The sequence below is a fragment of the Mustelus asterias genome, chromosome 4 (assembly GCF_964213995.1).
Source record: "Mustelus asterias chromosome 4, sMusAst1.hap1.1, whole genome shotgun sequence".
Taxonomy (NCBI): Eukaryota; Metazoa; Chordata; class Chondrichthyes; order Carcharhiniformes; family Triakidae; genus Mustelus; species Mustelus asterias.
The window spans coordinates 64,541,561-64,567,917 of record NC_135804.1 but is presented as its reverse complement, the minus strand read 5'-3'; the positions used below and the strand labels follow the sequence as shown (position 1 = coordinate 64,567,917).

General features: G+C 43.2%; 1 protein-coding gene across 8 annotated transcripts in view; it reads right to left on the bottom strand.

Moving 5' to 3' along the window:
* Window positions 1–26,357, bottom strand: part of st3gal2 (ST3 beta-galactoside alpha-2,3-sialyltransferase 2) — a 411,189-nt gene that overhangs the window by 74,032 nt on the left and 310,800 nt on the right. The window lies entirely within an intron of this gene.

Below are 26,357 nucleotides of genomic sequence, written 5' to 3'. Positions count from 1 at the left end.
TCTGTTTGTGAGTTGGTGCTCAAGTACAGATTTGAGTATTCAGAGGAATGGAATCTCAGGAATGAGACTGAAACCTTGCAAGGTGAGCTGTTGCTCAGGCCATTGGAGTGACTTCTGAAGTGAATTCCAAGGCAAGATCTTTAACGGTGAAGATGTGAAACTCTCATGAGAGGGAGACAGAATTTCAGTGAGACAAAAGCAGAAAATGCTGGAAAGGTTCCGACGAAGGGCCATCCAGACTAAAAACATTGGCTCTGTTCTCCCTCCACAATTGCTGTCAGACCTGCTGAGATTTTCCAGTGTTCTCTGTTTTTGCTTCGGATTTCAGCATTCGCAGTAATTTGCTTTTATCTTAGAATTTCAGTGGGATTGGTTGACTCATAGCATTTGCCAACATCTGGGTGGGTTCTTGAAAAATCCATCAAAAGTTCCTTAAGCACATCTACCCTTTGCTAATTCACATGTAGCTCATATTAATCCTGAACATTAGAATATAAGATAGGCATTGTACATTGTTTTATCTTTCTGACCTTGTGTAGTAAAGTTTGTTTACTTTTGTTCAAAATGTGTGACATCTTGTGGTTTTATTCTCTTAGTAAGTGTCTTGAATTGCAAACTTTGTCTACCATAAACAAAATGTTATTGGTCCCTTACCAAATCTGACCAAAACCTGAGGGTTTGCTCTATGATCATAATACAACATATGCCCATCTACCTAGCCCTATAATCCATCATACTCCCTATGCCCCCACATCCTCAAAGCACTTTATAACCCCAATGTCAACTTAGTGTCAACTAATGTCCTCCCCCCCTTCCCACTGCCACCCTTTCCCTTTATCCCCTCCATGCCAACCCACCTTTGGCAGCTTTGACAGTTCCTGCGACAGCTTGCCAGTCTAATGAGTTTATGCAATTTTTACACACAATGTTTACTTTTAACAAACCCAAAGGGTGCCTAGGTAAGGCAGGCCCTAAAGGATGCTTTATCTCCCCAAAGGTTTCCCAGGCCAGACCAAAAGGGTGCCTTACCTCTCCAAGGAGAAGTTATCCAAATGATCTGGTCCTGTGTAATGAGACAGGAATAATTAATGATCTTACAGTTAGGGATCCTCTCGGAAGGAACGATCACAGTATGGTTGAATTTAAAATAAAGAAGGAGCGTGAAAAGGTAAAATCCAATACCAGTGCTTTGTGCTTAAACAAAGGAGACTACAAGGGATGAGGGAGGAGGATAATGTAAACTGGGAGCAAAAACGTTATGGTGGGACAATTGAGGAACAGTGGAGGTATATACCAGTGATAAGGAAGGACTGTAGAAAAAGAGATAATCAGCCATGGATATCTAAGGAAATAAAGGAGGGTATCAAATTGAAAGAAAATGCATACAAAGTGGCAAAGATTAGTGGGAAACTAGAGGATTGGGAAATCTTAAAAGGTCAACAGAAAGCCACAAAAAAAGTTATAAAGAAAAGTAAGATGGATTATGAGAGTAAACTAACTTAGAATATATAAACAAATAGCAAAATTTCTACAAATATATAAAACGACAAAGAGTGGCTAAAGTAAACACTGGTCCTTTAGACGATAAGAAGGGAGACACTGGAAATGAGGAAATGGCTGAGGCATTGAACAGGTATTTTGTGTCGGTCTTCACAGTGGAAGACACAAATGACATGACAAAAATTGATGACAAGAAGGCGATGGCAGGTGAGGACCTAGAAACTATTATCACTAAAGAGGTAGTGTTGTGTAAGCTAATGGGGCTAAAAGTGGACAAGTCTCGTGGCCCTGATGGAATGCATTCCAGAGTACTAAAAGAGATGGCGGGGGAAATAGCAAATCCACTAGCGGTAATTTATCAAAATTCGCTGGACCCTGGGTGGTTCCGCAGATCGGAAAACAGCAAATGTGACGCCACTGTTTAAAAAAGGCAGACAAATGACGGGTAACTATAGGTCGGTTAGCTTGACTTCTGTAGTAAGGAAAATGCTTGAATCTATCATCAAATAAGAAATAGCGAGACATCTGGATATCAGTTGGGAAGATGTAGCATGGGTTAATGAAGGGCAGGCCATTTTTGACTAATTTGGTGGAATTCTTTGAGAACATTACGTGCGCAGTGGACAATGGGGAACCTGTGGATGTGGTGTATCTGGATTTCCAGAAGGTGTTTGACAAGGTGCTGCGCCAAAGGCTACCGCATAAGATAAAGGTGCACAGTGTTATGGGTAATGTATTAGCATGGATAGCGGATTGGTTAACTAACAGAAAGCAAAGAGTGGGGGTAAATGGGCGTTTTTCTGGTTGGCGATCAGTGACTAGTGGTGTGCTTCAGGGATCAGTGTTGGAACTGCAATTGTTTACGATTTATATAGATGATTTGGAGTTGGGGACCAAGTGTAGTGTTGCAAAATTCATAGATGACACTAAGATGAGTGGCAGAGCAAAATGTGCAGAAGATGCTGAAAGTCTGCAAAGGGATATAGATAGTCTAAGTGAGTGGGCGAGGGTCTGACAGATGGAGTATAATGTTGGTAAATGTGAGGTCATCCATTTTGGTAGGAATAACAGCAAAATGGACTATTATTTAAATGGTAAAAAATTGCAGCATGCTGCTGTGCAGAAGGACCTGGGTGTCCTTGTGCATGAATCTCAAGGAGTTGGTTTGCAGATGCAGCAGATAATTAAGGCGGCAAATAGAATTTTGTCCTTCATTGCTAGAAGGATGGAGTTTAAAAATAGTGAGATTATGTTGCAGCTGTATAATGTGCTGGTGAGGCCACACCTGGAGTACGGTGTACAGTTTTGGTCTCCTTCCTTGAGAAAGGATATACTGGCACTGGAGGAGGTAAAGAGGAGATTCACTAGGTTGATTCCAGAATTGAGAGGGTTGGCTTATGAGAAGAGACTGAGTAGACTGGGGCTATACTCATTGGAATTCAGAAGAATGAGGGGAGATTTTATAGAAACATATAAGATTATGAAGGGAAGAGATAAGATAGAAGTAGGGAAGGTATTTCCACTGGCCAGTGAAACAAGAATCAGGGGGCATGGCCTCAAAAGAAGGGGGAGTAGGTTTAGCACTGAGCTGAGGAGGAATTTCATAGAATCATAGAAACCCTACAGTTCAGAAAGAGGCCATCTGGCCCATCGAGTCTGCACCGACCACAATCCCACCCAATTTCTTCACCCAAAGAGCTGTGAATTCCCTCCCCAGTGAAGCAGTTGAGGCTACCTCATTGAATGTTTTTAAGGCAAGAATAGATACATTTTTGAACAGTAAAGGAATCAAGGGTTATGTTGAGCGGGCAGGTAAGTGGAGCTCAGTCCAAGAAAAGATCAGCCATGATCTTATTGAATGGCAGAGCAGACTCGAAGGGCCAGATGGTCTACTCCTGCTCCTTATGTTCTTATGTTCTTATTATGTTCTTTTGGTATTTGGCGATCCAAATGAATCCAATATGTTCAGGCTTCCTAATCTGCTCACTCAAATTTTACATTCCAGGTCTACTAAAATCCCACATCAGTAGAGTGTCATGTCCCCATGAACGATCATAAACTACTTAAATCAAATCGGTTTTTTGTTCATTTAAAAAGAGGATTTTGCTGAATGAAAAGATGGCTGCTACAAGTCACTTGATTCACAAATTAAATACAGTTTCTGGACATTTCCACCGCAGTTGCAGGACAGCAGCTCAACACTCACCCTTGTGGAATCCCACACCTCTCATTGTGAGGAAACATTACAATCAACAGAAGCAGGACCCAGCAGAATATCTGTCTCCCAAACTGGTCTATAACAAAGGGAGATCCATCAAGCTTGTTATACCCCAATAAGCACCAATAACTACCATCGATCTTTTAAGGTGAACATTAGATTTTGACCAAAGGCATAGAAACTGCTTCTTAGACAGTAACTGACTCATTATTGGGTAACATCATATAGTTTAAGTTTCCGTCCTTTGGCAAGTTTGAATATTACATTTCTGGACTTGCAATCCGGTCTGCCGTTTAATCTCCAGCCTGAAAACACCACAGCAGGACTCCAGATTCATTACAACCCGAATCAAGTGTAAGCTCCCTCAAAGCCGGTTTCTCTGAAAGATTCCTGGCATCACCTGCTGAACAGACTAAGGGCGGAATTTTACCGGCATGTCTGCCCAAGGCTCGTACGATCCCACCCGAGGCCAACGGAGAATGCCATTCTCCGAATCTCGCCTGCCCCAGAATCAGGGTGGGCTTGCCAGTAAAATTCCGGCCCAAGTCTCTGTAAGCCTTGCTGTGCCACGACCAACTTTAAAATAGTTCTGTAACTCTTGCTTCAGATAGCTGAACCTACCTGAATTGTAATCCCTTTGCCAAGGAATCACTCACTGGACTCTAACTTTCTGGCCTCTGGCATTCATGTGTATTGATATCCATATCTATGGTTCTTTTTATTTTAAGTTATCCATACATAGTTGTAAAAACTTCTCTTTCCTACCTTTTTATCGCATGCTTGTGCGATGGAGAGGCTCTCAATTCTGCAGAAAATCTGGGCCTCAGAGTCTATACCCTTAAAAAGGTTGGGGGCATGTTGACTAAAGAGGCTAACAGCTAGAAATGTATGCAGGTGGGTGAGAGGTGTGATGTCTGCAATGTTTGTAAGAAGTGCAGTCCAAAGAGAAGATTTTTTTGAGGGGTGTTAGGGCTACAATAGTTTAAAAGCATTTAGTGAAGCCTGAAAGGTTGTAAAAACCCATTTACTTCATCACATCAAAGAATAACTTGTAACTGAGGGGTAATTAATTTAAAGGTTGGTTTGAGGAGAGTGCCGGGTAGGCTACAATGTCATGGAGATGGGTGGAGCTAAGATGGCGGGATGTAGGGGAGGGAGGGGTGAGTTCTCTGGTTTCAATTCATCAATTGAGCAAAGAAGGACCAAGGGATTGATTAAGAAAGATTCCTGGCATCACCTGCTGAACAGACCAAGAGCGGAATTTTACCGGCACGTCTGCCCGAGGTTTGTACGATCCCGTCCGAGGTCAACAGAGAATGCTGTTCTCCGAGCTTCGCCCGCCCGCAGAATCGGGGTGGGCATGCCAGTAAAATTCCGGCCCAGGTCTCTATAGGCCTTGCTGTGCCACCATCAACTTTGAAATAATTCTGCCAGTCCTGCTTCAGATAGCTGAACCCCACCTGATACAGTACAGAAAAAACCAGAGGGCATGGGTTAAGGGTGAAAGGAGAAAGGTTTAAAGGGAATATTAGGGGGGGCTTCTTCACGCAGAGAGTGGTGGGAGTGTGGAATGAGCTGCCGGATAAAGTGGTAAATGCGGGGTCACTTTTAACATTTAAGAAAAACTTGGACGGGTTCATGGATGAGAGGGGTGTGGAGGGATATGGTCCAAGTGCAGGTCAGTGGGACTAGGCATAAAATGGTTCGGCACAGACAAGAAGGGCCAAAAGGCCTGTTTCTGAGCTGTAATTTTCTATGGTTCTATGGTTCTAAAGAGTAGGAATTAATAGGTGCTTTTCAAATTGGCAGGCAGTAACTAGTTGGGTACCACAGGGATCAGCCCCAACTATTCACAATATATATTACTGATTTGGATGAGGAAACAAAATGTAATATCTCAAAGTTTGCAGATGATATCAAGTTGGGTGGGAGGGTGAACTGTGACGAGGATGCAGGGATCCTTTAGAATGATCTGGACAGGTTGGGCGAGTGGGCAAATCAATGGCAGATGCAGTATAATTTGGATAAATGAGGTTATTCACTTTGGAAGCAAAAACAAGGCGGCAGATTACTACCTGAATGGCTGTAATTTGGGAGAGGGGAATGTACAGGCAGACCCAGGTGTCCTTGTGCACCAGTTACTGAAGGTAAGCATGCAGGTGCAGCAGGTCGTAAAGGCGGCAAATGGTATGTTGGCCTTCATTGCGAGAGGTTTCGAGAATAGGAGCAGGGATATGTTATTATACAGGGCCTTGGTGAGTATTGTGTGCAGTTTTGGTCTTCTTTTCTGAGGAAGGATGTTCTTGCTCTCGAGGGAGTGCAGCGAAGGTTTACCAGGCTGATTCCAGGCATGATGGGACTGATGTATGAAGAGAGATTGATTAGGTTAGGATTGTTTTCACTGGAGTTCAGATAAATGAAGAGGGATCTCATAAAATTCTAACAGGATTAGCCAGGGTAGATGCAGGGAGGATATTCCCGATGGTGGGGGGAGTCCAGAACCAGGGGTCACAGTCTGAGGATTCAGGGTACACCATTTAGGATGGAGGTGAGGAGACATTTCTTCACCCAAAGAGTGATGAGCCTGTGGAATTCATTACCACAGGAAGTAGTTGATGGCAAAACATTGAATGTATTCAAGAGGTGGCTAGATATAGCACTTGGGGCGAATGGGATCAAAGGTTATGAAGGAAAAAGTAGGATTAGACTATTGAGTTGGACGATCAGCGATGATCATAATGAATGGCGGAGCAGGCTCCAAAGGCCTCCTGCTCCTATCTTTGATGCTTCTATGGTTGTATGAGTGTTTTTGCTATGAGAGTTAGTTGCAATTTGGACCTTGTGTAGTTTGCAGCTCACTATGAGATAGCAAAAGTAAATGATGCTCAGCTAGGCCTAAAGTGAGAGCAGGGTAAAAAATGGACTTCATCACTGACCTTCTGGAATGTAGATGAGTTTTAACCCCAGTCTGAATTTTGTGAGGGAACAGAAACTGGAAGATTGCCTAGTTGAAACAAGTGGAAGAATCTACTGTGGTCTTCACAGAGTCTTATGCCAAAGAAAGCAATGGCAGATTAACTTGGGAGTTCTGAAAAGTAACCAGAACAAGGCACTGAGATATCCATAATCAAGAGACGGTAAATGAAAATTTTACTTCTGAGAATAGCTGGAAATTAGGAGAATTCTGCAGAAGACTGTGGCATACTTGTGGATGGTCCCTACAGAAGTAAATAACTTTAAGATTGATGTGCCTTCTAAGAGAATGAAGTATGAATAAAACCCAAGGGCATAACATATGGAGATATAAGCTATAGTTTTAACTTACTCATATTTGCTTTATTATATATAACAAATTGAACAAAAGTTAATGTTTAGAGTTTAAAAAGTGAAATCTTGTGCCAGTTAAACAAAGTATTTGGATTTCCCCTTAAGTGTTAAAAGTCTCCAACAGAGTCTACTCCAAACACTCCCAGCATCAACTGCAATGGAAAATGAACAGCAGAAAGTAATTGTGCCACCAGATTCCCTGGATAGTTAGATCTTCGATTCTGCACTGTACACACCTTAAGTTAGGGAAACAAGGATTTTCAAAATATTGTGAAAGGGAAAAAAATTGAGAAAAATAGTCACCTTCCAATGGCTAGAGAATATGGACCTTGAAAGGCAGCATGTGCATAGTTCATTGAAGTTGGCAAGGCAGATGGTGTTAATAAAGCATACAATATCCTAATCTTTGTTAATAAATGGGACAGCATGGTGGCACAGTGGATAGCACTGTAGCCTCATAGCACCAGGGAACCACGTTCGATCCTGGCTTGGGTCACTGTCTGTGCGGAGCCTGCATGTTCTCCTTGTGTCTGCGTGGGTTTCCTTCGGGTGCTCCGGTTTCCTCCCACAGTCTGAAAGATGTGCTGGTTAGGTACATTGGCCATGCTAAATTCTCCCTCAGTTACCTGAATAGGCACCAGAGTGTGGCGACTAGGAGCTTTTCACAGTAACTTTATTGCAATGTTAATGTAAGCCTTGTGACACTAATAAATAAACATTTAAAATTTTAATAGGGGCATAGAGTACAAGTGCAAGGATGTTATGCTGAACTTGTACAAGACACTAGTTAGACCTCAGCTGGAGTATTGTGTACAGTTCTGGGTGCCACACTTTGGGAAGGGCGTGAATGAATTTGAGAGAGTGCAGAAGGTGTTCACAAAAGTGGCTCCAGGGATGAGATAGAGTGGAGAAGTTGGGACTGTTCTCCTTGGCGAGGAGAAGGCTAAAAGGAGATTTGATCGAGGTATTCAAAATCATGAGGGAGTGGGTCAGAGTAGATCGGGAGAAACCGTTCCTGATTGTCAAAGGATCGATAGCGAGAAGGCAAAGATTGGAATTAAAATAAGTAAATACGATATGAGAAAAAACATTCTCACACAGCGAGTGGTTTGGCTCTGGAATGCACTGTCTGGAAGTGTGGTGGTGGCAGGTTCATTCAAGGCATTCAAGAGGGCATTCGATGATTATTTGAATAGAAACAATGCGCAGGGAAAAGGCTGAAGAATGTCACTAAGATATATTGCTCGTTCAGAGAACCAGTACAGATACGATGGGTTGAAAGCCCTCTTTTTGCACCATCACAATTCTGTGATTGATTTTAGCCCTGAAGAATTTTGTGTCAGATTGGATGGCTGTTTTCAGGCATGGAGAAGAAGCTTGGAATTTAAGGACGTCTTTAATTTTTTCCCTGTCAATTTCCTGCCCACAGGCAACCTGATTTGACAGATTATAATCCAGTCACGAGGAGAAACTATCAATAATAAGGCTGCAGCAAAAGCAAGCAGGTAGCCTAGTGCAGGGGAGACAAGTATCCCGATGAAGCAGGGTGGGTGATTGCCTCAATCAAGGTGGAGTATGATCATGGCAGGCAGGGGGGATGCTCCACTGGTTCTCAGGAGTGGGATGTCCAATGATAGTCAGGGGAAGGCCTGATGGTGTTTGAAGGGCCTGATAGTGGTCAGGGGAGATCCAATGATTTGATTGAGGGGATAGTAGTTGGTGGCCAGGAGCAGGCCCAGAATTGTCAGAGGTTGGGGGTGGATTCAGATGGTGGTCTGGACTGAGGGGAGGAGACAGATCGCTGGGGTGGGTGAGATTTACTGCACAATGGTAATGTTACTGTATTAGTAATCCAGATGCCTGGACTAATGCTCCAGAGATGCAAGTTAAAATCCAACTACAGCAGCTGTAAGAATTTAAATTATATTAATTAATAAATCTGGAATACTATACAAGTCTCATATTGATGATCATGAAACTACCAGTAGAGGTACCAGAAGCGACTAAGGAATGACCTGTCCAGTTGACCTGCAGTCACTCATCACTAATATTTGGTGAAAATTGGGAGAGCTGTCCCACAGACTAGTCAAGCAACAGCCTGAAATAGACTTATTCACTGAATCCCAGCCCAACAGCCAATATCTCAGACGCCATCACCACCATTCCTGGGTTATTCCTGTCTATCAAAAGCAGACCCACCAGAGTGGTCATAGCCTGGGAAAGGGAGGGGGGCAGGGAGTTGTGGGGTTGCTAATCTCTGGGGCCTTTGTCCCAATATTGGCTGTTGGGCTGGGATTCAGTGAAGAAGTCTATTTCAGGCTGTTGCTTGACTAGTCTGTGGGACAGCTCTCCCAATTTTCACCAAATATTAGTGATGAGTGATTGCAGGTCAATCTGAATAGTCAAAGTCCAAAGCAGCCAATCCAGCATGTGGACCATCCAGATTGACAAGCTATTCAGCCAATGGTTGCTTTTGTTCTGAACAGCAACAATAATTGGTCAAGTAGGAGGTGCCAGGTGCCCAGTACCTCTTTTTTTGCTTACCTCATGGACTACTCTGTTTGGGCCTTGTTAGGTGCTGCTTTCTTCTCTCTTTTAAGGCCTGGTTGAGGCTGCTGGAGAGCAAGGTAATTAACCTAATGCCTCCATGTTTAGTTTTTCCCCCAGAAGGTCATTTTGTTTCCTCACCTCTCCTTCCCTTCCCAGCCTTGCCTCAGTTGCTTGACGATGGTGTGGCACTGGCGTGTGCGCACCACAATGCACATATACCACTTTTTAAATGGTCATTTTCAAGAATTACTCATTTAAAAAAAATAAACATGGTTTATTTTGACATTGTTCATTTTGTTTGCTCAGCAAGTTTTATGTTTTTCATTCCTTGACTTTTTAAAATGTATGTTTAATGTGCCAAACCAGATCTTGGGTAGCTGCTGCAGGGTTTCTTGCCAAAGGGGAATGCAAGGTTCACAAAAAATGACTTTTTTGAAGAGCTGGCAAAAGGAGTTATTTTTACTCCAATAGGAAAAGGGAAGTTGGAAATACTTAGCATGTCTGGCAATCTGTGGAGAGAGAAATAGAGGTTAATTACTCTTTTTGTCAGAACTAGTGCAGATCGTGGACTGGAAACATTGACTGTTTCTCTCTCCATAGATGCTGTCTGGCCTGCTGAGCATTTGCTGTTTATATTTCAGATTTCCAGCATCGGCAATACTTTGCTCTTCTCTGCCATGCTGGGCATTTCTAAGTGTGGGTAGTTTAAATTTAAAATGAGAAAATAATTATCACTCAATGTAAAGTGTAATTTTTTCTGTTAACAAAGCCCACTTGTGTGGATAGAAATAGCACATTACTGAAGGTGAATTGGTTGATGCTAATTTACTTGTAGGTTTACCATTTTTAAGCCAGGAAGTGAAAGCAGAAGTCATGCACCAATTACTGTTAGTTCAAAATATTTTCATTTGTACAAAGGATTGTTGTTTATGGTGCTTGTGACGTTCAAATCTTTAGGATGTTGCTGTGCAGATATTGCATCTGATATTGCAGCAGAGCCGGTTGCATGATGTGAACAACCAAGTTGTGTGTAATTGTCTGACAAAGCTGTGGTTATAAAGTGGAGCATACTGGAACCTGAACTTTCAATGTATTTTATTTATGGAGGCATAGAGTACAAGAGCTAAGAAGTTTTGCCAAACCTATATAAAGCAGTTCCAAATGTGAACACAAGAAGAACATGATGAGAGGGTTAAATTGGTGATGTGAGGGATGGGGGGGGGGGGGGGGCACATGGTAGTGGATCAGGGGACCAGAAACAGGAGAAGCGCCAGAGCCCATAATCTCCCACGGGACCTGGAGATGGAGGTACAATGGCATTTAGGAAAGAATTCTCACCATCGACTCCAGATCCCATGAAGTATCATGGCATCAGGTCAAACACCTCAGCTGATGAATCAGTACTGACGCATACTGAACACGATTTGGAGAAGCACTGAGGATAACAAGGATACTGAAAGTAATCTGGGTGGGGTACTTTAATGTCCATCACCAAAGGTAGTTTGGTCGCACAAGTACGAACTGATTTGGCCTAGTCCCGGAGGACACATCATCCAGACTGGGCCTATGGCAAGTGGTGAAAGAATCAATGAGAGGGCAAAACCTGCTTGACCACTTCCTCACCTGTCATAGATGCAGTTGTCCATGATGGTTTTGGTAAGAATGACCACTACACAGTCCATGATGGTATTGCTAGGAATAGTCGCTGCACGATCCTGTGACCACCACAAAGTTCTTGTAGACACCAAGTCCTGCCTTCACACTGAGGATACCACCCATCATTTTATGTGGCACTACCACCATATCAAATGGGGTAAATCAGAACAGATCTGGCAACTCAAATTGGGCATCCATGAGGCTCTGCTGGCCACCAGCAGCAGCAGAATTGCATTCAATCACAACTTGTAACCTGATGGTGTGACATGTCCCTCACTCTACCATTACCACCAAGCCAGGGGATCAATCCTGGTTCAATGCAGGAAAGGATGCTAGGAGCTGCAACAGGCATACCTAAAGATGTAGCACCAACCTGGTAAAAGGTACATCATAGAACTGCATGTACACTAAACAACGAAAACAGCATGCAATAGACAAAGCCAGCAATCCCACAACCATGGATCAGATCAAAGCCCAGCATTCCTTCCATCCAGTCATGGATGATGGTGGATGGTTAAACTGACCAGAGGAGGATGCTCCACTAATATCCCCATCCCCAATGATTGGACAGCCCAGCACATCAGTTCAAAAGACAAGGCCAAAGAATTTTCAAATATTTTCAGCGAGAAGTGCTGAGTGGCTGATCCAGCTCAGCCTCGTTCTGATGTCCCAACCATCACAGAGCCCAGTCTTCAACAAATTTGATTCATTCTCCAAACTGCTGAAGGTGCTGGATGTAGCAAAGGCTATGGGCCCTGACAACATCCTGGCAGTAGTACTGAAGAACTTGTGCTACAGAGAGGATGTACCTTTAGCTGCTCCACATGGATTGCACTGGTTCAAGAACGTGGTTGCCAACAGTTTCTCAGGGCAATGAGGGATGTGTAATAAATGCAGGCCAGCCAGTGACACCGACATCTCAAAAACCAATTAAAAACACAGCTCTTTTTTGTCTCCTTTAACCTTCTTGGTTTCCCATGAAGACCTGGAAAATCCAGTTGACTGTGGTTAGAAGTAGAAATAGCCTCACAAGCTGCCTCTGGTTAATGGGTTGGTCACCTGTCCCTTGCCTTGCCTCTGTCCAAGCAGCAGCATTTTGAATTTCAGCCACTGACCTGACTCCAACCCACCTGTTCTTTTTTGTGATTCAGTACATTGATCCAATTTATTAGAGCATACTTGGCAGGTGCTTGGAAACAGAAGCAAAAGTACAAAGCATTGGGGGTGAACATTGAAAGGCAAATCTGGGTGGTAGAAGACCATCTAAAGACCAGAAGCAGTGCCCTGATAACATAACGTAAAGGCCTGAAGCAGTGCCCTGATAATAATAACATGAATGCATAATAGTCGTAATAAAGGATTTTATTAAACTATCTTTGTTATGCAGTTATTTGAATGAGCAAGTAATGAGGATACTTAATTAACATAAGAACATAAGAACTAGGAGGAGGAGTACGCCATCTGCCCCTCGAGCCTGCTTCGCCATTCAATAAGATAATGACTGACCTTTTCGTGGACTCAGCTCCACTTACCCGTCCGCTCACCATAACCCTTAATTCCGTTACTGTTCAAAAATGTATCTATCCTTGCCTTAAAAACATTTAATGAGGTAGCCTCAACTGCTTCACTGGGCAGGGAATTCCACAGATTCACAACGCTGTGTGTGAAGAAGTTCCTTCTCAACTCAGTCCTAAATCTGCTCTCCCTTATTTTGAGGCCATGCCCCCTAGTTCTAGTTTCACCCGCCAGTGGAAACAACTTCCCTGCTTCTGTCTTATCTATTTCCTTCATAATCTTCTATGTTTCCATTAGATCTCCCCTCATTCTTCTGAATTCCAATAAGTATAGCCCCAGTCTACTCAGTCTCTCCTCATAAGCCAACCCTCTCGACTCCAGAATCAACCTAGTGAATCTCCTTTGCTCCCCCTCCAGTGCCAGTATATCCTTTCTCAAGTAAGGAGACCAAAACTGTACACAGTACTCCGGGTGTGGCTTCACCAGCACATTATACAGCTGCAACATAACCTCGCTGTTTTTAAACTCCATCCCTTTAGCAATGAAGGACAAAATTCCATTTGCCTTCTCAATTACCTGCTACACCTGCAAAGTAACTCCTTGTGATTCTTGCACAAGGACACCCAGGACCCTCTGCACAACAGCATGCTGCAATTTTTTACCATTTAAATAATAGTCCATTTTGCCAAAATGGATGACCTCACATTTCCCAACATTGTACTCCATCTGCCAGACCCTTGCTCCACTCACTTAGACTAACTATATCCCTTTGCAGACTTTCAGCGTCCTCTGCACATTTTGTTCTGCCATTCATCTTAGTGTCATCTATGAATTTTGACACACGACACTTGGTCCCCAACTCCAAATCATCTATGTAAATCGTAAACAATTGCGGTCCCAAAACTGATCCGAGGCACACCACTAGTCACTGATCGCTAACCAGAAAACACTCATTTACCCCTACACTTTACTTTCTGTTAGTTAACCAATCCGCTATCCATGCTAATACATTACCCGTAACACTGTGCACCTTTATCTTATGCAGCAGTCTTTGGTGCGGCACCTTGTCAAATGCCTTCTGGAAATCCAGATACACCACATCCACAGGTTCCCCATTGTCCACTGCACATGTAATGTTCTCAAAGAATTCCACCAAATTAGTCAAACATGACCTACCCTTCATGAACCCATGCTGCATCTTACCAATGGGACAATTTATATCCAGATGTCTCGTTATTTCTTCCTTGATGATAGATTCAAGCATTTTCCGTACTACAGAAGTCAAGCTAACCGGCCTATAGTTACACGCCTTTCGTCTACCTCCTTTTTTAAAACAGTGGCGTCAACAGCGAAAACAGTGTTTTCCAATCTGCAGGAACCACCCCAAGGTCCAGCGAATGTTTGGTAAATTCCCACTGGTGCATTTGCTATTTCCCCCACCATCTCTTTTAGTACCCTGGGATGCATTCCATCAGGGCCAGGAGACTTGTCTACCTTTAGCCCCATTAACTTGCCCAACACTACCTCTTTCGTGATAATGATAGTTTCTCGGTCCTCACCTGCCATAGCCTTCCTGTCATCAATTTTTGGCATGTTATTTGTGTCTTCCACTGTGAAGACCGACACAAAATACCTGTTCAATGCCTCAGCCATTTCCTCATTTCCAGTTATTACATTTCCCTTCTCATCCTCTAAAGGACCAATGTTTACTTTAGCCACTCTTTTTTGTTTTATATATTTGTAGAAACTTTTGCTCTCTGTTTTTATATTCTGAGCTAGTTTACTCTCATAATCCATCTTACTTTTCTTTAAAGCTTTTGTCGTAGCTTTTGTTGACCTTTTAAAGATTTCCCAATCCTCTAGTTTCCCCCTAATCTTTGCCACTTTGTATGCATTTTCTTTCAATTTGATGCCCCCCTTTATTTCCTTAGATATCCATGGCTGATTATCTCTTTTTCTACAGTCCTTCCTTATCACTGGTATATACTTTTGCTGAGCACTGTGAAAGATCACTTTAAAAGTCCTCCACTGTTCCTCATTTGTTCCACCATAAAGTTTTTGCTCCCAGTCTACCTTAGCCAATGCCTCCCTCATCCTTTTGTAGTCTCTTTTGTTTAAGCACAAGACACTGGTATTGGATTTTACCTTCTCACGCTCCATCTGTATTTTAAATTCAACCACACTGTGATCGCTTCTTCTGAGAGGATCCCCAACTGCAAGATCATTAATTATTCCTGTCTCATTATACAGGACCAGATCTAGGATAGCTTGCTCCCTCGTAGGTTCCATTACATACTGTTCAAGGAAGCTATCGTGGATACATTTTATGAACTCCTCCTCAAGGCTGCCTTGACCAAGCTGGTTTGACCAATTGATGTGTTGATTAAAATCCCCCATGATAATTGCTGTACCATTTTTACATGCATCAGTTATTTCTTTGTTTATTTCTCGCCCCACCATGATGTCATTATTTGGTGGCCTATAGACTATGCCTATCAGTGACTTTTTCTCCTTACTATTTCTAATTTCCAACCAAATGGTTTCAACTTTTTTTTCCCATAGAACCTATAGCATCTCTCACTACCCCCCTGATGTCATCCTTAAATATCAGAGCTACACCATCTCCCTTACCTTCCTGTCGGTCCCTCCAACAGTCTGATATCTCTGGAAATTTAACTCCCAGTTGTGACCATCCTGCAACCATGTCTCTATAATGGCCACCAAATCATACTCATTCGCAATGATTTGTGCTGTCAACCCATTTACCTTGTTTCGAATGCTACAAGTATTCAGATAAAGTGCCCTTATGCTAGTTTTTGTACCTTTTTTTTGAATTCTAACACTTCCATCAATAACATCTCCCGAGTTTTCCTTCCTTTTAACTTTTTTCCTGATTTTTGATGTAGTTGGAAACTTCTCCCCACATTTTGTCCTTGCTCCCTCCTTCTCGGACTTCTTATATAGGTTCCCATTCCCCTGGCATATTAGTTTAAACCCTCCCCAATCGCTCTAGCAAACACTCACCCTAGGACATCAGTCCCAGTCCTGCCCAGGTGTAACCCAGATCCCACCTCCCCCAGAACCGGTCCCAATGCCCCAGGAATCTGAACCCTCCCCCTGACACCATCGATTCTGCCACGTATTTATCCGATATATCCTGTCATTTCTACTCTGACTAGCGCGTGGCATCGGAAGTAATCTTGAGATCACTACCTTTGAGGTCCAATTTCTTAACTTTCTTCCTAGCTCCCCGTATTCTGCTTTTAGGACCTCATCCCTTTTTTTTTTAAACCTATGTCGTTCGCCCTCACCCTTCAGAATGTCCTGCAGCCGCTCCGAGACATCCTTGACCCTAGCACCAGAGAAGCAACATACCATCCTGGAGTCTTGTTTGCGTAATTAGCATGGTTTACATTTTATTTATGATGAGACAGATTGCTATGCATACATTTAGAGGAATGAGTTTTGCTCGAGTGTCAATACAGTACAGGAACATTAATAAATGTGTAAAAACAGCTCAGGACTGTAGTTCTTGATAGTGCAGCCTCAAACTCTGATCCGAACAGGTCAGATTTTTCAATAGAGGCTGGCAATATATAATCACAGTGGCCTGCAATTTCTGCACACTCTTTCACTAGTTAATTACAACAAGCCCGTGTTCCACTACACTTTCAGTACAACAACAAGCTTACTAATACTCTAAACTTATTTTTAGCATTAAAAATATTATCCAACAATTTGTATTAGAGAAAGTAAGCAACACAATGGGAATCTCGTGTTACAAAGTTGTATTAAATACTCCCGACTGATAATTGAAACTTGTTTGTCGGGTTATTCTGAAGTTTTTGATCAGCTTGTGCTAACTTTCTCAGTTAACTATGTGCATCATACGTTGCCTGTATATGATACACGTGCGAGTTCAAGATGTTATTGATTTGATAAACATTATAAACACTTGGCAAACTTGATATGGATCTTTCTCAATATTTGCAGACTGCCACAGGATTACTTGAGCATGACATTTATTAGAAATAATAACATCCATCACAACCCCAATCAGGACTTTCTCAAATTTAATTACTTGCAGCATCCCAAATAGACAACATGTTTGTTTGACTAAAACACTGCACTGTGTAGTGTCCAGCTGCACTGATATTTTGTGGAAGGATCATTCAAATTAGATGACAATAAGCAAGTGATTCAAGGTTTGCCCAATTAAGATTGGAAGGCTTAATTTAGGGGAGAAGGAAGATCACGCTTGCGCTGATAGTGAAGTGGGGGCAACAGACAAATGTGAGAATCCTCAAGACATGCTGTCTTTCCTCAAGTCTCAAGTGTGTAATCAATGTTCCTCCTTTACCCCATGTAATGCACGAATGCCATCTCCATCCTCTTTCAGGCAAAGCAACAGAGCAGGCTGGACCATCCTCACACCCCCTGGACCCACCAAGTTCGAGCAGGAAGATTTCTCAGACCCCACTGTTGAGGAGGCATCACAGCTGTCACTCACATCCAATACCAGATGAAGGGTAATCCAGACTCGAAATGTTGGCTCTATTCTTTCTCCACAGATGCTGTCAGATCTGCTGAAATTTTCCAGTATTTTCTGTTTTGACCCATGACATGCCCATTCATTGGCACGGCACATGTAGCTCTCTGTTAGGCAGGAGTCAGGCATATCACTGAGGACGAGAGGAGCATTGCTTTGTCCTCACTGCAAATAATTATCACTCTCCTGGAGAGTCAGGCCAGTGGCTGCAACTCCCGCTATTGCAATGTGCAACCTGTTAGGTCATGCTGGCACTACATCATTAGCTTGACCTTACACCCATTGTGGGAGACGTCATCACTTGTACTCCAGCTTGTCCACAAAACAAGGGACAATCAGGGCATCCCTTGCGCAATAGCTCTGTCCACTGCCTAGCATTCTCTTTCTTCCCCTCCTCAGCATCAAAAGACCCACTGCCCTCCTCAACATCCTACTCATCCGAGAAGATCTGGCACTTGTCCATCCCCAGGTCTAGGTTGTCTCCCCTCTGAAGTGCTATGTTGTGTAGATCACAATAATGCGGGAGACCCTCTGGTGGCTGTATTGTAAGTCACCCAATGACCGGTCCAGGCACCGCAACTCCAACTTCAGCAATCCGATTGCCTGCTCCACCAACGTGGGCATTGAAGCATGAGCCATACTGTATCAAATTTCACTGGTCGTCATCAGCCACTGTCTCAGTGGGTACCCTTTTTCCCTGAGGAGCCATCCTTCCAGCTGCTGCTCTCCCTCAAAGATAGTTGAGATTTGCAAGCATCCCAAAATGTGACTGTCATGGGCTGTCCCTGGGAAACGGGCACACACCTGCATGAAGCACATTGTGTGATTGCAGACAAGTTGGATGTTGAGGGAGTGGAATCACCTGCAGTTCCTGAATGGCGCCTCATGTCACCATGGTGACATAAGTGCTACGTGGGTGTGGTCTATCAGACCTTGCACCTGGGGCATCCTTGCTACATGGGTGAAGCCCATGACCCTAGCGTTCTGGCTCACCTGGTCCCAATTAAAGTTGATAAATATTTCAGCTCTGGTACAAAGAGCATCTGCCACCCCCCCAATACATCTGTGAGTAGCAGACTGGGAGAGGGCACAACTGTCCCCTGGCCTGCCCTGGAAGGAACCACTGGCATAAAAGTTCAGAGTGGCTGACACTTTAAGGGCCACAGACATTGGGTTTCTTCCAGTTCCATGGGTGTCAGCTATGCAGTATGTGGCAGAGGTGGTCCACTGTCCACCACCAATCCCATCCCATCCTAGCCAAAGAGCATAAGTCTAATAAAGAGAATGCTTGACAACAAGGTCTGCATCCTGATGGGGCACGTCAAAATTGGTGCCAGACATGATATTGAACATGAGGAGTGGTGCCAGCTATCACCATCCTACCTTGCCAGGGGATTCTCCACAGTGTGAGCTGTGTATTGCTAAGGCTTGAATTGAAAGACACGTCTTGGTGTTCCAAAGGGTAAACTTTGTTCCCAGACTGTGCAACTAGATTTAACTCTGGATATTAAACTGGCATGCTGGACTCCTCCAAAATTCATCAGCTAGTTGTTCTGGAAACAACATTCATCTTGACAAGACACAGCTGAATCCTGAGAGGTATGCAATTAGCTTTAGAGGGCAGCCTCATTCTTCAGAGTATTCAATGCTGTGCAGTTAAGCAGTCTTGCATGAGAGCAATAAACACCCTCTCACTGTACCTGAGAATCAGAGCTTGCAGAGAAAGGAATTGAGCTTCCTGTCCAGTAATCCCCTCTGGTTTCACACCATTGGCACAGGTTTCACTGCATTCGCCCTCCCCCAAGTGGAAAGGTCTTCATGTATCATGAGGCCCAGTAGCTCCCCATTGCTGATACCCTCACACTGTCCTTGCAGAATGGCCTCTTTCAAAGCAGGACCTTGTAGTCACCCTCAGAATTGCTCCTCTGTTGTGGCCACCTCTCACCCAGTTTGCAGCTCTAACAAGGAAGAGCATCCACTCAGCTACTGTTTGAACAGTACTACAGCATAGAGGAACAAGGAAAGCAATGCCCACTTGGCAGCCAGCACATTCCCTCGGAGCAAGGGGCAACCCAATATGATGGGAAGGTAAGGCCTTTGAGTGACCCTCCTTCCCCTTCCAAAGTCGACAGCGGTCGTCAGCCCAGGCCCGAGCTGCATTTGTATGCATTCCCACCATTCCCCGGGTTCTCCTTGTATGTGGACTGCCTGAGAAATAATGGCTGCCTGAGTTCTCACCTCTGATATCCCCTTCGGAGGTGATGGCGTCAGGCTTATGTAGAGCTGTTGTAAATGGCGCTGACGTGACATCATGTTAATGCCAGCTGAATATTTGGCGCTGGCTCAATATCCAGAGTGAGTGCTCACTAATGATATGCTGATGCATTCAAATTACTTTCCCACCCTTCCCGGTGTGTTCTACATCACTCCACCGGCGAGGTCAGCTCAAAATCAGAAAATGCCATCTCGCCGGCGAGAATTATGCTTTTCTGACCTCTCTACATTTTGAGCCTGCGTCGCCATTCCCACGGATGGCGAACATGGGCCATTGGCTGAGGATCATGCCATTCACAGATGTCTTCCTAAGGTTGCAAATTGAATGAGGTTCTGGAAGGCTGCTGCATCTGTGCAAAACCTTTACAAGGCCTTTGGGATAGGAGCGGTTGAGAATCCCAAACGTAAACATTTACATCAGTGTAGAAGTCTTAGTTCAACAACATTCACTTTAAAGTTGAGATACATGTTTCTCATTTTGGATTCTACAAGATATCCTGGTAATAGAAAACATCTGCTTTTCATTAAGCTTTCTTTTGCTCCCTACTGCTGTTTCTCTAGTGACACACCAAGATCCTGCAAATTACAGACACCAGGAACTTGAAATGTGAACTGAATAGGAATAATGAAACGTGGGCTCACTGTAACAGTCCCATGCACCTAGCACAGCTGTGTCACTATTTCTTTTTTAACATAAAGACAAGTGGACGGCACAGTAGCACAGTGGTTAGCACTGCTGCTTCACAGCTCCAGGGACCTGGGTTCGATTCCCAGCTTGGGTCACTGTGCAAACTCCACACAGACATTCTCCTCATGTCTGCATGGGTTTCCTCCGGGTGCTCCGGTTTCCTCCCACAGTTCAAAGATGTGTGGGTTAGGTTGATTGGCCATGCTAAAAAATTGCCCCTTAGTGTCCTGAGATGCGGAGGTTAGAGGGATTAGCGGGTAAATATGGAGGGACATGGGGGTAGGGCCTAGGTGGGATTGTGGTCGGTGCAGACTCGATGAGCCAAATGGCCTCTTTTTGCACTGTAGGGTTTCTATGATTCTAAGTCCTTTAGTTGTTAATCATAGAATCCCTACAGTGCAGAAGGAAGCCACTTGGCCCATCGAGTCTGCACTGAAGCTCCAAAAGAGCCTCTTACCCAGGCCCTATCCCTGTAACCCCATGTATTTATCCCTCTAATCCCCCTAATTTACACATCTTGAGACACTAAGGGGCAATTTAGCATGGCCAATCAACCTAACCTGCACATCTTTGGAGTGTGGGACGAAACCCACGCAGACATGGAGGGAACATGCAAACTCCACACAGTCACCCAAGGCTGGAATTGAACCTGGGTCCATGGCACTGTGAGGCAGCAGTGTGTTGCCTGTTACTACTGAGGAAAGGTTCTCTCATCTATATATCTGCTGCTTTCCATTAAGGATGGAAACTGTGATTTTGAAAGTATTTTATTCCCCAATTGTAATACCTGTTTTTATTTGCATTACACCTATGAAAAGAAAATATATTTCACAACCTCAGAGCATCTTGAAGCATTTCACAAAAGTAATCACTGTTGCTATGTCGGCAAATTCAGCTGGATAAATGTTGGACAGGTGACTGACAAGGATCCTCCTCAGTCTTCAAGTAATGATGTGGAGTTGCCAGTGTTGGACTGGGGTAGGCACAGTAAGTAGTCTCACAACACCAGGTTAAAGTCCAACAGGTTTATTTGGTAGCACAAGCTTTCAGAGCGTTGCCCCTTCATCAGGTGAGTGAAGAGTTCAGTTCACAAACAGGGCATATATAGACTCAACCGGGATCTTGGGTTCATGTCACACTATCTGTAACCCCCACGACTTGCCTGGGTTTGCAAAATCTCACTAACTGTCCTGGCTGGAGACAATTCACATCTCTTTAACCTGTGCTTAACCCTCTCTCCACTCACATTGTCCGCATCTGTAAAGACTTGATTACCTGTTAAGACTCGCATTCCAACCATTATCTTGTAATTGAGTTTGTGTCTATATAAGCCCTGTTTGTGAACTGAACTCTTCACTCACCTGATGAAGGGGCAATGCTCCGAAAGCTCATGCTACCAAATAAATGTTGGACTTTAACCTGGTGTTGTGAGACTACTTACTGTTCTTCGAGTAATGCTAGGGGGATCCACTTGAACAGGCACATAGGACCCTGGTTTAACAAAATACAGTACTTCTGACCCCTCAGTGCCCAAATCTAGGAGAGGGGCTTGACCTCTCAACTTTTAACCCAGAAATAAGAGAACTACTTAGTAAAGAATCTCAAATTGCTTTGCAAAGGAGAGAGCTAGCTCTCGACTTCTGAAATGAGGTTAGGGAAGTAATTGAAGGCATGTTTAATGGTAGAGTTTGAGTTGGGGAGGAGGAAGGTGGAAAAGGGCAGGGATTTTGGAAGAGAAAAATGAGACACCAAGATAGCAGAAAGTTTTGCCAGTAAAGGTTGAGCACACGAAGGGTATAGGGATGGGGATGTTGCAAAGGAGGTTTCGAGATATAAATGATTCTTGCTGCAATTAATTTTCTATTTCTTTCTCATTCCAGTTTTATGCTTTCCACTCCAGAAGGTACCAGTTTTTACTTGTGAAGGTTCCATAGGTGCTGGCAGCCACTCAAAGGCACATTCCTTTTTGTGAGAATCACATCAGTGGGTGTTGGTGGGGGTGTTTGATGGTGGGGGCTACGAGTGGCCAGCAGGACTGCTGCCTCACCCACACATACATTTTCCAGCTCCAGTTCCTGATGGTGATCAGGATTGGCTGATTCTGATTCTCTCTCACCTAGGGGTTTGCAAATTAATTATACTGTTCTACAACCAACTTGAGAACATCATCTACACAGATCTGAGATCAAACTGTGTCTTTCTAGACGATAGGGTGCAGTCCTACACTAAGCATTGATGGAACCTAAATTAAAATTTTTGTAAATTTTTGGTTTAGAGTCAAAATGACAGATAGTTCTCCTCTGGTAGTGTCACGTTGATATTTGTGTAACTCATTGCAAAAGAGTGTTCCTTACATTTACATGAATGAATCTGGCTGTACATTAATATTTCATTAACATTGGGAAGCAATGGTCACCCGCGATACAAATCAAACAATCAACAGTATAACAGTGCTTCTGGATCGTCCTTTTAAATCATACCTCTGCCACAACTCCCCCACAGTATGAACATTTAAAAAGAATGGCAGTTGAATAATGTATAACGTTGGGCTTCAATCTAGTTTAAAGTAAGCACTCTCTAAATACTAGCAGCCTGCCTCTAGCCACCTCTTAATAAATCCTTTGATGCTATTCTGGCTCTGCATGTCTGACATAATTAAGGGGGATTAAAAATGTTTGCATAGTTATTTCCTTTTAAGTTCCATTGCTGAGAAATTTCACATACATCTCAGGTTCACACACTTGACAGGAGCATAAAAGCCGGAAATAAGCTTTATATAGTACAGTAAAACCGAAGCCTTGACTGCCTTCTCAGTTGGACACACAAAATCACATGACATTACAGTATTCAAAAACGAATAGGAGAGTCCATGGTCAATATTTCTCCCTCAACCAACATTACTAAAATGAATTATCTGGTCATTATCATGTTTGTGGGAGCTTGCTACTGCTTTTCTTATATTGCAACAATGCCTAAACTAAAAATTGGCTACAACATGCTTTAGGACATCCTGAGGTTGTGGGAAGTGCTGGAAAAATGTAAGTCTTTTTTTCCTGTTACTAAGTATTTTAAGCAATCCCTCCTGCAATGTGGCTTTTCCTGTCTGGTTTCCTAATGTCACAATTATTGGTGGTGTGGCTGCCAGAAGTGGACCATCCAGTTCAAAACCAATTGGGTAGTCTCGATCAACAAAACAGAACTGCTAAACCCACAGCTTGTCTTGGGAATTTAAAGAAACAAACAACATAATTGCTGAAAATCTGTTCACAGCCTTCTGTTTGGCCTCTGTGACACATCACAATATCCCCTTTCCCTCCTGAGACTGGAAACCTTGATGTCAAAATCAGACTAGACTGTGGTTAGAAATAAAGTCTCAGGGTAGTCTCAAATCTACTCCTTAAAAAGGGTCCTGATGGTGGAAATTCTTTTTAAAATTTGAGTTTTGGCAATCTCTTGCAGTGTCCTTTTAAGTATTGTCTTCATTGCGCATTACTTTCTCACTACAGGCGAAGGTACTGAGCCTTACAAAGCAACTTCTTCAGTTGCAAAAGAGAAGAAAGCTTCAAACTTAGAAAATAAAAACTGGAGTAGGCTATTCAGCCCCTTGAGCCCATTCTGATGTGATATGGTTGCTGCTTTTATGATTCTAAAGGAACAAGAAAATGCAGACCCATAAATTCACATTAACAATAGAAAATTGAAGGGGGGAAATTCAAAACTAATCCATGGAAATAATGGCCCAGAATTTTCTGAAAAAATAATGGTATGTGAATGACATATGCTCTTATTAATGTGAAATTTGGCCAACTTGTGGTGAGAAAGCAATTAACCATGAATTGCAAGTTGCCACAAATTGTTAGATGCTTTGCTCTATCATTAGTTTTGGGAAAATGGCATCTAACTTTTAACCTTCCCATGAGTTTTATGAATTGCTGCATCAAACCTGCCAAGTCCAGTCATTAATACAGAATTGTCCTTTAACAATGTGATAATGTCTGCCAACTTCTCTGGTCCAGAAAATGAACAATGAAAAGTGTAGAATCCCATTCTTTCAGGTTGTGAATTATTAGAGACTTTTAAAATGTAACTTTTTTCTTACTTGTGCTTCTGTTCATTTTTCTCTTGTTCTTAATCCAATCCACTGAGGCTCATTCAGCATTTTCCAAACGCACAACCACTATCTCCTAGAAGGACAAGGGCACCAGATACATGGGAATACCACCACCTAGAAGTTCTCCTCCAAGCCACTTACCATTCTGACTTGGAAATATGTTGACTGTTCCTTCAATGTTGCTGAGTCAAAATCCTGGAACTCCCTTTCTAACAACACTGTGGGTGTACATACACCACATGGACTGCAACAGTTCAAGAAAGCAACTCACCACCACCTTCTTAAGGGTAATTAGGTATGGACAATAAGTACTGACTCACCGGTGAAGTCCACATCCCATGAATGAATAAAAAAAAATTATTTCACAGTGGTTAGCACTGCTGCATCACCGCGCCAGGGACTGAAGTTCAATTCCTGCCTGGGGTGATTGTCTGTGTGGAGTTTGCACATTCTCTCCGTAACTGGGTGGGTTTCCTCCGGGTGCTCCTGTTTCCTCCCACAGTTGAATGATGTGCAGGTTATTTGAATTGGCCATGCTAAATTGCCCCTTGTGTTCAAAGATGTAGTTTAGGTGGATTAGTGTCCAAAGATGTAGGTAAGGTGGTAACTACACAGAGTTACGCAGATAGGGTTGGGGGGGAAGCAGTGGGCCTGGGTAAGATGCTCTGAATCAGTTCAGACTCGCTGGACGCAACGGCCTCCTTCTGCACTGTAGGATTCTACTGTTCTATTTCTTTCTATATCTGATTTAATAGTGAAGTCACTATTTTCTTTAGACCCTCTTTATACTTCTCAATCCTTAACCCCTCATTGGTTAAGGAGATACACTTTCTCCCATCAAAGATCATGGTCCCAGAACCCCCGTTGCCTTACTGTTAGGCTGTGTTTATTTGTTCTGCAACACTAGGGAGAGCATTTCCTACACATGGACAGTTATAGCAACATAAGAGTTAACACTGCATCGACTGTATGCTCCATCCTAAAAGTATGCTTGAAAATAAAGACCAGGAAAGCAAAATAATGACAAAGTAAGATGGGTGCATGCCAGTAAGAAAGCAAGGGCAGTGCCAGCAACAATAACTGGTTCTCTAGGTGCTAAGTGCAGACACTCCTTCCAATGAACATGTCAACTTTAGCATTTCATAATGCAAACCTTATCTGCCAAAGAACTGTGCCAAAACTACCTTGTCCAAAAGTTTCTTGCTCAGTTAATTACCATCTTAAATAAAATATTAAATAACAAGTCAAAAACCATCACTCAATATGGGGCTTGAGACCATATGACATTGGGTTTAATAGTCCTATTAACTACCAACAGAGCCAGCTGGGCTGCACAGAAATCTGCTCCACATGCCTTTCCAATTTGGATGATAGCTCCACCACTCACAACCTGCAACTTTTCAAACTTTTGCCTTCATGCCAGCCCGAGTAAGAAACCTTTGGACAAGGTAGTTTTGGAACGTTTCTTTGTGATCTTCAGAATTTTGAACTTCACCAAGCCTCCTACTGCCTGCCAACTGTAAAAACATCAGGAACAGCTGTGCACGTGCCAGTGGGCCAATTGTACACATTCCTGACGCCTTTCCAATTGGTGGCAGGAGTTACAGTGTTACCATTATCAGCTCACATATCTAGCAGCTTAGCAGGCAAAGATTTTAAAACTTAAAAGTGCAAGAGCACAATTAACAACAAGCAAATTCTGGGCCAATATTTTGGTGAGAGATCAATTTAATGTCCTCGGCTCCCTCATTAAGGAGATGGTGCGTACAGATCTCTTTCAGAAATTAAATGGTGGGAGACAGCACATGAGTAATTTGAGATAGAATGTATAGTAGTACACATAGCATGACTGAGCTGAACTGGAGTTTTCCACTCCTCGTGTCTGGGTCTGTTGTAGACGCATTGATGTTGACTTATGGCCTTGATTAGTCAATAACTCCATTATTAATGTATCATGCGGCCACAAGGA